The sequence below is a fragment of the Pecten maximus genome, chromosome 4 (assembly GCF_902652985.1).
Source record: "Pecten maximus chromosome 4, xPecMax1.1, whole genome shotgun sequence".
NCBI classification, from domain to species: Eukaryota; Metazoa; Mollusca; class Bivalvia; order Pectinida; family Pectinidae; genus Pecten; species Pecten maximus.
The window spans coordinates 3,921,353-3,933,385 of record NC_047018.1 but is presented as its reverse complement, the minus strand read 5'-3'; the positions used below and the strand labels follow the sequence as shown (position 1 = coordinate 3,933,385).

The following is a 12,033-nucleotide window of genomic DNA, read 5'->3' as shown; positions in this document are numbered from 1 at the left end:
CAAAACGTAATTATACCTCCAAACAAACCGTAATTATACCTCCAAACCAACCGTAATCATACCTCTAAACAAACCGTAATCATACCTCCAAACAAACCGTAATTATACCTCCAAACCAACCGTAATCATACCTCTAAACAAACCGTAATCATACCTCCGAACAAACCGTAATCATACCTCCAAACAAACCGTAATCATAGATCCAAACAAACCGTAATCATACCTCCAAACAAACCGTAATCATACCTCTAAACAAACCGTAATCATACCTCCAAACAAACCGTAATTATACATCTAAACAAACCGTAATCATACCTCTAAACAAGCCGTAATTATACTTTTAAATCGATCAAAATGATAAGACTAGGAAGGGTAATCGTGTTTTGTTGATAACACCCACCATGTAAAGTTAGGTTAAATACAGGTAATGTCGGGTTGTACAAGTGAGAACAGGGGTAGTGACAATACCACCCTGAACACTAAAATTAACAAGCATCAAACAGATCCAACTTCATAACACAGACAAAAAATATTAAATTAATATCCGCAACACGTTCCCATCATCGACCCGCGTCTATCCAGGTCTCGTGTTTTAAGTGTTTCAGTAATCGGCAGGGTTCACACCCTTCAATACATCGAATCAAATGCGACTTTTAAACACACTTTTTTGCGATAAGGATTAAATAAGAAATAGGGGGCTGGGGAGAGATATTTCATGTTTCGTACAGGTAAGGGATAGGTGCCCTTTTAACCTAAGACAGAGCTACAAGTGTCTAAACAGCTGATACGAAGAAGTTTGTTGTGTGTAGTTATTTTTAGTTTATCCGACCGACATTGTTAATCCTTATGATTATGAAAGTTTATCATTTTTATCTTTTTTTCTCGTGCGTTTCTGTTACTTTGTCATGAAACAGAAAATTGCATGTAATAATAAAACGATTGTCCCGAATATAACAAAGAATCCTCGTTATTCTCGGAAATGAAGAAAATTAAAGTGTAATGTTTGATGCATTTTGTTTCTACATACCAGCATTTCGAAAACTGTTTTAATCATTAGAAAAAGTTAGCTTTACAATGCTTTATCGGGTCAAGAAATTCAATAGATCGAAGATTAACACATCCTGTCTTTAAAAAAAAAAATTATCATGACGTCATTAACGTCAACTATGTACGCCATTCTGAGGCAATTGTACCTGAACTATAATTCTAAAAATAGATTTCTTCATTCTAAATAACGACAAACTTTTTAAAATATTTTTTTTGTTTTGTTTGTGTCACAGTTAACTAATTATAATAAATATTTTATTGGTGACATAACGTAGAACATTCCCGGATGTAAAAAATCAATGAGCTAGGCTACCATCCATAAATACGACCAATCACATGCTTCGTGTTGGTAAACTTTATCTAATTTGTATTCACAAATGAAGACATATTAGTTTTCATAGACATTCTCAAAACCACATTGGCGACGATTCTACAGCACCAGTATCATACAGTTGATGGTATACAGCGACACAGAGGTTAACGCTATCGTTCTCCAACCTCGCATACACAGCAACACATTTCATATACATTTGTTTGTATACTCGTTTTCATGGCTATTTCAGCTATAATTGGATTGTTTTGTCCATAGCGATTCCCTGTTGGTTCCATATCATTCTCACGGTAAGTATCGCTATATGAATCCAGACGATGGCTTTGATGCTTCCATGTAAGACTGCTTTTTGTATCTAATTCTCGAACTTAAAACAACCGTTTTAAAATATTTACAAGCGAAAACCAATTTTATCATACTTAAATTGACGTTATCATTGTGTCCCATTTTAGTAAAATCAATTTCCTCTGTAAGGCTTTAAAGATAATTTACTTTGATTAGGCTAAGTAGAACAGTTGTGAACTAGATCTTGCGTTTACCTGACATTTCAGTGGAGCTAGGAGAACGGATGTCCTTACTGGAAATTGTAATACCGAAACAAACAAACAAATGATAATATCAGCTGTCATATTTAATATGAAAACAATTAGACTTCGACAAAATGATCTGTCAGAATTCGTTTGTTATTATCTGATACACTTCGACAAAATGATCTGTCAGAATTCATTTGTTATTATCTGATACACTTCGACAAAATGATCTATCAGAATTCATTTGTTATTATCTGATACACTGCGACTAAACATTAGATCCAGATTCGGATAAAACTGAATCGGAATATAGGGAAGAAATCTGGAAATAACTAAAACATAAATGAAGTTTTGTACAAAGCCACACAATTAGAAACGGCTATCAATACTGATTCAGTAATAGTTACTGTTTATACCATGTAAGTCACATGTAATAACATCAACAGCTGTTTTGTTTGCCTAGAAAGTTTGTAAATTCAGTGGAGAAGTTAGAAAATCCAAAATGGATATAAATAAAATTCTGCCCTAGCTAAAACAAACCCTTACGCCAGCAGTTGAATTAAATCTGGAAGCTTTTAGACTAAAGCAAACGTGTCAAGGTAGGCCATTAGACTAAGGCAACCAATCGAGATAAACCATTAGACTAAGACAACCCAATCGAGATAAACCATTAGACTAAGACAACCCAGTCGAGATAAACCATTAGACTAAGACAATCCAATCGAGATAAACCATTAGACTAAGACAACCCAGTCGAGATAAACCATTAGACTAAGACAACCCAGTCGAGATAAACCATTAGACTAAGACAACCCAATCGAGATAAACCATTAGACTAAGACAACCCAGTCGAGATAAACCATTAGACTAAGACAACCCAGTCGAGATAAACCATTAGACTAAGACAACCCAATCGAGATAAACCATTAGACTAAGACAACCCAATCGAGATAAACCATTAGACTAAGACAACCCAATCGAGATAAACCATTAGACTAAGACAACCCAGTCGAGATAAACCATTAGACTAAGACAACCCAGTCGAGATAAACCATTAGACTAAGACAACCCAATCGAGATAAACCATTAGACTAAGACAACCCAATCGAGATAAACCATTAGACTAAGACAACCCAATCGAGATAAACCATTAGACTAAGACAACCCAGTCGAGATAAACCATTAGACTAAGACAACCCAGTCGAGATAAACCATTAGACTAAGACAAACCCAGTCGAGATAAACCATTAGACTAAGACAACCCAATCGAGATAAACCATTAGACTAAGACAACCCAGTCGAGATAAACCATTAGACTAAGACAACCCAGTCGAGATAAACCATTAGACTAAGACAACCCAGTCGAGATAAACCATTAGACTAAGACAACCCAGTCGAGATAAACCATTAGACTAAGGCAACCCAATCGAGATAAACCATTAGACTAAGACAACCCAGTCGAGATAAACCATTAGACTAATCCTATACATACATGTACTATATCGGTGAAATCAGCCTGGCCTTCATTAAACTGGTCAAAGAGACCCAGATAACACGGTAAGTCTATTAGACAGCCCAGCGTGTTTTTAACATTACCAACTGTATCAATCTGATGTTTGTTTAGTGTAGATAGAGGTCTGTACTATTTGTTTTCAATTGTGAGTTTGTGGTACAATTATTTTGATTAAACTTAATGTTGACAATCAATTCAATAAATACATGAGTTTGTATGACCTTATAAAATCTCCTTGACTACCGTTGTAGGTTATGGAAGCTATTAATCTAGGAGTGAAATCAATGTTTATCACTCATATACATATGTACTTAAAATAATGGGATATAGCCACCGAACAATAGGAACTGACCTTGGAGTTTATTTGATAACAAATATCATTTTAATATCAACTCTATTTCATACATTCAATGCATACATATACAACACACAATCATACCATCATAATTTGAATGGGATTCGGAAGCAAATATGAAATTATATTAATCCGTCTCCTATATCAAATATTTTATTTTATATGAGAGAAGAATTGACGTTTTATCTCAGATATATTGAAATATGGTAACTGACTAGCAGCGGTATATTACTTTGCTTTGGTTTGGTTTATTTTGTTTAACGTCCTATTAACAGCTAAGGTCATTTAAGGACGGCCTCCCGTGCGTGCGACATGCATGCGTGTGGTGAGTGTGTATGTGTGTTTTGGGAGGCTGCGGTATGTTCGTGTTAAGTCTCCTTGTGATAGGCCGGAACTTTTGCCGATTTATAGTGCTACCTCACTGAAGCATACTACCGAAGACACCCAGCAGCACACCCCACCCGGTCACATTAAACTGACAACGGGCCAACCAGTCGTCCCACTCCCAATATGCTGAGCGCTAAGTAGCAACTACCATTTTTAAAGACTCTGGTATGTCTCGGCCAGGGGACAGAACCCAAAACCTTCCTCACAGGGGCGAACGCTCAACTAAAGGCCAAAAGTGAGGCATGGTCAAGGGAGACATTAGGAAGAAGAAAGTTGTTCAGAAAGAATAGAAAAGATAAGATCCCAAATTTAGTCGCCTCTTACGATCATGCAATGGGGGCAGCAGGTACAATTCTTACGCCCTTACCTGCAGGGCAGGCGGTATATTACACGTGTTACTCTAATCCCTGTAGTGGTATATTACACGTGTCACTCTAATCCCTGTAGTGGTATATTACACGTGTTACACTAATCACTGTAGTAGTATATTACACGTGTGACTCTAATCCCTGTAGTGGTATATTACACGTGTTACTCTAATCTCTGTAGTGGTATATTACGCGTGTTACACTAATCCCTGTAGTGGTATATTACACGTGTAACTATAATATCTATAGTGGTATATTACGCGTGTAACTATAATATCTATAGTAGTATATTACACGTGTTACTCTAATCCCTGTAGTGGTATATTACACGTGTTACTCTAATCCCTGTAGTGGTATATTACACGTGTAACTCTAATCCCCTTAGTGGTATATTACACGTGTTACTCTAATCCCTGTAGTGGTATATAACACGTGTCACACTAATCTCTGTAGTGGTATATTACACGTGTTACTCTAATCTCTGTAGTGGTATATTACACGTGTTACTCTAATCCCTGTAGTGGTATATTACACGTGTTACTCTAATCCATGTAGTGGTATATAACACGTGTTACTCTAATCCATGTAGTGGTATATAACACGTGTTACTCTAATCCCTGTAGTGGTATATTACACGTGTTACTCTAATCCCTTGTAGTGGTATATTACACGTGTTACTCTAATCCCTTGTAGTGGTATATTACACGTGTAACTCTAATCCCTGTAGTGGTATCTTACACGTGTTACTCTAATCCCTGTAGTGGTATATTACACGTGTTACTCTACTCCCTGTAGTTGTATATTACACGTGTTACTCTAATCCCTATAGTGGTATATTACACGTGTTACTCTAATCACTGTAGTGGTATATTACACGTGTTACTTTAATCCATGTAGTGGTATATTACACGTGTTACTCTAATCCCTGTAGTGGTATATTACACGTGTTACTATAATCCCCGTGGTGGTATATTACACGTGTTACTCTAATCCCTGTAGTGGTATATTACACGTGTAACTCTAATCCCTGTAGTGGTATATTACACGTGTTACTCTAATCACTGTACCGGTATATTACACGTGTTACTCTAATCCCTGTAGTGGTATATTACACGTGTTACTCTAATCCCTGTAGTGGTATATTACACGTGTAACTCTAATCCCTGTAGTGGTATATTACACGTATTACTCTAATCCCTGTAGTGGTATATTACGCGTGTAACTATAATATCTATAGTAGTATATTACACGTGTTACTCTAATCCCTGTAGTGGTATATTACACGTGTTACTCTAATCCCTGTAGTGGTATATTACACGTGTAACTCTAATCCCCTTAGTGGTATATTACACGTGTTACTCTAATCCCTGTAGTTGTAGTGGTATATAACACGTGTCACACTAATCTCTGTAGTGGTATATTACACGTGTTACTCTAATCTCTGTAGTGGTATATTACACGTGTTACTCTAATCCCTGTAGTGGTATATTACACGTGTTACTCTAATCCATGTAGTGGTATATAACACGTGTTACTCTAATCCATGTAGTGGTATATAACACGTGTTACTCTAATCCCTGTAGTGGTATATTACACGTGTTACTCTAATCCCTTGTAGTGGTATATTACACGTGTTACTCTAATCCCTTGTAGTGGTATATTACACGTGTAACTCTAATCCCTGTAGTGGTATATTACACGTGTTACTCTAATCCCTGTAGTGGTATATTACACGTGTTTCTATAATCCCCGTAGTGGTATATTACACGTGTTACTCTAATCCCTGTAGTGGTATATTACACGTGTAACTCTAATCCCTGTAGTGGTATATTACACGTGTTACTCTAATCACTGTACCGGTATATTACACGTGTTACTCTAATCCCTGTAGTGGTATATTACACGTGTTACTCTAATCCCTGTAGTGGTATATTACACGTGTAACTCTAATCCCTGTAGTGGTATATTACACGTATTACTCTAATCCCTGTAGTGGTATATTACACGTGTTACTCTAATCCCTGTAGAGGTATATTACACGTGTTACTCTAATCCCTGTAGTGGTATATAACACGTGTTACTCTAATCCCTGTAGTGGTATATTACACGTGTTACTATAATCCCCGTAGTGGTATATTACACGTGTTACTCTAATTCCTGTAGTGGTATATTGCACGTGTTACTCTAATCCCTGTAGTGGTATATTACACGTGTTACTCTAATCCCTGTAGTGGTATATTACACGTGTTACTCTAATCACTGTACCGGTATATTACACGTGTTACTCTGATCCCTGTAGTGGTATATTACACGTGTTACTCTAATCCCTGTAGTGGTATATTACACGTGTTACTCTAGTCCCTGTAGTGGTATATTACACGTGTTACTCTGATCCCTGTAGTGGTATATTACACGTATTACTCTAATCCCTGTAGTGGTATATTACACGTGTTACTCTAGTCCCTGTAGTGGTATATTACACGTGTTACTCTAGTCCCTGTAGTGGTATATTACACGTGTTACTCTAATCCCTGTAGTGGTGTATTACACGTGTTACTCTAATCCCTGTAGTGGTATATTACACGTGTTACTCTAGTCCCCGTAGTGGTATATTACACGTGTTACTCTAATCCCTGTAGTGGTGTATTACACGTGTTACTCTAATCCCTGTAGTGGTATATTACACGTGTTACTATAATCCCTGTAGTGGTATATTACACGTGTTACTCTAATCCCTGTAGTGGTATATTACACGTGTTACTCTACTCCCTGTAGTTGTATATTACACGTGTTACTCTAATCCCTATAGTGGTATATTACACGTGTTACTCTAATCACTGTAGTGGTATATTACACGTGTTACTTTAATCCATGTAGTGGTATATTACACGTGTTACTCTAATCCCTGTAGTGGTATATTACACGTGTTACTATAATCCCCGTAGTGGTATATTACACGTGTTACTCTAATCCCTGTAGTGGTATATTACACGTGTAACTCTAATCCCTGTAGTGGTATATTACACGTGTTACTCTAATCACTGTACCGGTATATTACACGTGTTACTCTAATCCCTGTAGTGGTATATTACACGTGTTACTCTAATCCCTGTAGTGGTATATTACACGTGTAACTCTAATCCCTGTAGTGGTATATTACACGTATTACTCTAATCCCTGTAGTGGTATATTACGCGTGTAACTATAATATCTAGTAGTATATTACACGTGTTACTCTAATCCCTGTAGTGGTATATTACACGTGTTACTCTAATCCCTGTAGTGGTATATTACACGTGTAACTCTAATCCCCTTAGTGGTATATTACACGTGTTACTCTAATCCCTGTAGTGGTATATAACACGTGTCACACTAATCTCTGTAGTGGTATATTACACGTGTTACTCTAATCTCTGTAGTGGTATATTACACGTGTTACTCTAATCCCTGTAGTGGTATATTACACGTGTTACTCTTATCCATGTAGTGGTATATAACACGTGTTACTCTAATCCATGTAGTGGTATATAACACGTGTTACTCTAATCCCTGTAGTGGTATATTACACGTGTTACTCTAATCCCTTGTAGTGGTATATTACACGTGTTACTCTAATCCCTTGTAGTGGTATATTACACGTGTAACTCTAATCCCTGTAGTGTTATATTACACGTGTTACTCTAATCCCTGTAGTGGTATATTACACGTGTTACTCTACTCCCTGTAGTTGTATATTACACGTGTTACTCTAATCCCTATAGTGGTATATTACACGTGTTACTCTAATCACTGTAGTGGTATATTACACGTGTTACTCTAATCCCTGTAGTGGTATATTACACGTGTCACTCTAATCCCTGTAGTGGTATATTACACGTGTTACTATAATCCCCGTAGTGGTATATTACACGTGTTACTCTAATCCCTGTAGTGGTATATTACACGTGTAACTCTAATCCCTGTAGTGGTAAATTACACGTGTTACTCTAATCACTGTACCGGTATATTACACGTGTTACTCTAATCCCTGTAGTGGTATATTACACGTGTTACTCTAATCCCTGTAGTGGTATATTACACGTGTAACTCTAATCCCTGTAGTGGTATATTACACGTATTACTCTAATCCCTGTAGTGGTATATTACACGTGTTACTCTAATCCCTGTAGTGGTATATTACACGTGTTACTCTAATCCCTGTAGTGGTATATAACACGTGTTACTCTAATCCCTGTAGTGGTATATTACACGTGTTACTCTAATCCCTGTAGTGGTATATTACACGTGTTACTCTAATCCCTGTAGTGGTATATTACACGTGTTACTCTAATCCCTGTAGTGGTATATTACACGTGTTACTCTAATCTCTGTAGTGGTATATTACACGTGTTACTCTAATCCCTGTACTGGTATATTACACATGTAACTCCTATCCCCGTAGTGGTATATTACACGTATTACTCTAATCCCCGTAGTGGTATATTACACGTGTTACTCTAATCCCTGTAGTGGTATATTACACGTGTTACTATAATCCCCGTAGTGGTATATTACACGTGTTACTCTAATTCCTGTAGTGGTATATTACACCTGTTACTCTAATCCCTGTAGTGGTATATTACACGTGTTACTCTAACCCCTGTAGTGGTATATTACACGTGTTACTCTAATCACTGTACCGGTATATTACACGTGTTACTCTGATCCCTGTAGTGGTATATTACACGTATTACTCTAATCCCTGTAGTGGTATATTACACGTGTTACTCTAATCCCTGTAGTGGTATATTACACGTGTTACTCTAATCCCTGTAGTGGTATATAACACGTGTTACTCTAATCCCTGTAGTGGTATATTACACGTGTTACTATAATCCCCGTTGTGGTATATTACACGTGTTACTCTAATCCCTGTAGTGGTATATTACACGTGTTACCCTAATCCCTGTGGTGGTATATTACACGTGTTACTCTAATCCCTGCAGTGGTATATTACACGTGTTACTCTAATCCCATACATTTACCGCACAATACTTTACAGACCTTTCTACCAAACATCACTCCAATAATGTAAACATACATTTACCACACAACATGACACAGACACATCTACCTAACAATATATCACTCAATAATAGGATAAACGCATCTTTAAAACATAAAGAAACGAAATGACACATCACACAACGCCACACATGACGTTCGGATGCTTTTCCTTTTCAATGTGTTTCTATATACAAATGTATACGACTCCCTGAATGGTTGTCATGGAAACCAGCGGATTGTTATCTGACATCAAAGTGTCAAAGTGTTTTGTTGTTTTATTGATAAACAATACATCATTATTATTGATGGTGTAAGATAATTGTTTCGAGGTTGAATTTTAGATATCGCATACAGCAGTCGTGAGTGGTGAGTTCCAGTGAGAATATCGACACTATAAAATAAACCAAGACAGCAAAGTGACACACAGAAACTGTCCAAATATGTGGACGAGTAAAGAGGTCTATTTTGATTTATACAAATTGTCCAAAGATGAGGACAAGTAACGGGGTCTATTTTGATTTTACAAACTGTCAAAAGATGTGGACTAGTTACGGAGTCTATTTTCATTCTTTTAAACTGATTCTTTTAAACTGTCCAAATAAGTGGACTAGTAACATCACACGGAAAACATCTGTATGTATGCATCAAATTACATCACATGTCAAAACATCTGTTTGTATGCATCAAAAAACATCACACGGCAAAACATCTGTTTGTATGCGTCAATTATCACCACACGGCAAAACATCGGTATGTATGCATCAAATTACATCAAATGTCAAAACATCTGTATGTATGCATCAAATAACTTCCAATGTCAAAACATCTGTATGTATGCATCAAATTACATCAAATGTCAAAACATCGGTTTGTATGCATCAAATAAATCAAATGTCAAAACATCGGTTTGTATGCATCAAATAACATCACACGGCAACACATCGGTTTGTATACATCAAATTACATCAAATGTCAAAACATCGGTTTGTATGCATCAAATTACATCAAATGTCAAAACATCGGTATGTATGCATCAAATAACTTCCAGTGTCAAAACATCTGTATGTATGCATCAAATAAATCAAATGTCAAAACATCGGTTTGTATGCATCAAATAACATCACACGGCAACACATCGGTTTGTATGCGTCAAATAACATCAAACGTCAAAACATCGGTTTGTATGCATCAAATAACATCAAACGTCAAAACATCGGTTTGTATGCATCAAATTACATCAAATGTCAAAACATCGGTTTGTATGCATCAAATAAATCAAACGTCAAAACATCGGTTTGTATACATCAAATTACATCAAATGTCAAAACATCGGTTTGTATGCGTCAAATAACATCAAACGTCAAAACATCCGTTTGCATGCATCAAATTACATCAAACGTCAAACATTTGTTTGTAAGTATCAAATAACATCAAACGTCAAAACATCCGTTTGTATGCGTCAATTATCATCACACGGCAAAACATCGGTTTGTATACATCAAATTACATCAAATGTCAAAACATCGGTTTGTATGCATCAAATTACATCAAATGTCAAAACATCGGTTTGTATGCATCAAAAAACATCACACGGCAAAACATCTGTTTGTATGCATCAAAAAACTTCAAATATCAAAACATCTGTATGTATGCATCAAATTACATCAAATATCAAAACATCGGTATGTATGCATCAAATAACATCAAACGTCAAAACATCTGTTTGTAAGTATCAAATAACATCAAACGATCAAACGTGACGCATTGCACCACCTGGGTAAAGTACAAGTCGGTGTCGACTTGGCTCTGAAAATAAGTTCTTTGTGCTCAACTTAATATTTCAGCGTGAAACATAGAATTGCCACATAGAGGACCATAAAGATGATATAGTATACACCGTTACTCTGTAAATCTGGTATTTCTATCAAAAATTATGTTTTTATTTCTATTTACATCCTTATAAGATGACTGTCGGACCGGTCATCGGATAGTGTCCCGCAACACTTGGCGGTATATATTACAACACTTCTAATGGACGTGTTGGGCATAAAACTGAAATTTCAATAAACCTTCAGTACTTAGTGCCGAATATGCCCTTGACTAAACATTGTATGTGTAAGTTTACAAAATTCCTATTAGTATGGCGTGTTACTTACTGATCTACAGTGTCGTAAACCTCCATTAACGTCACCAGGTACATGTCTGGGCCAACATAGAACAGATCATGCTTTTCTCGATTGTCAGCACACCATTATCCTTTATCACAATTAAGGCTTGGGAATAAATTCTACAAGTCGTCAGGTATCTGTCCACTTCAATTCGTATCCAATTGACAGCTGTACATACATGTCACGTGACTATGTGATGATGAGCCTGTACAAGGCAAAAAATGGGACCATCCTCTCCTCGCACTGTGCCGATATTTTTGTTTTATCTTTTACTAACAGGTAGAGTAA

At 36.6% G+C, this 12,033-nt stretch overlaps 1 protein-coding gene across 1 annotated transcript in view; it reads right to left on the bottom strand.

Annotated features, from left to right (window-relative positions):
• Positions 1–11,815, bottom strand: part of LOC117325010 (allatostatin-A receptor-like) — a 136,979-nt gene extending 125,164 nt beyond the window's left edge. The window contains exon 1 of the mRNA XM_033880884.1: positions 11,734–11,815. The gene's annotated coding sequence lies outside the window, so the exon portion shown is untranslated. The remainder of the gene's footprint in view (positions 1–11,733) is intronic.
• Between the last annotated feature and the right edge of the window lie 218 nt (positions 11,816–12,033).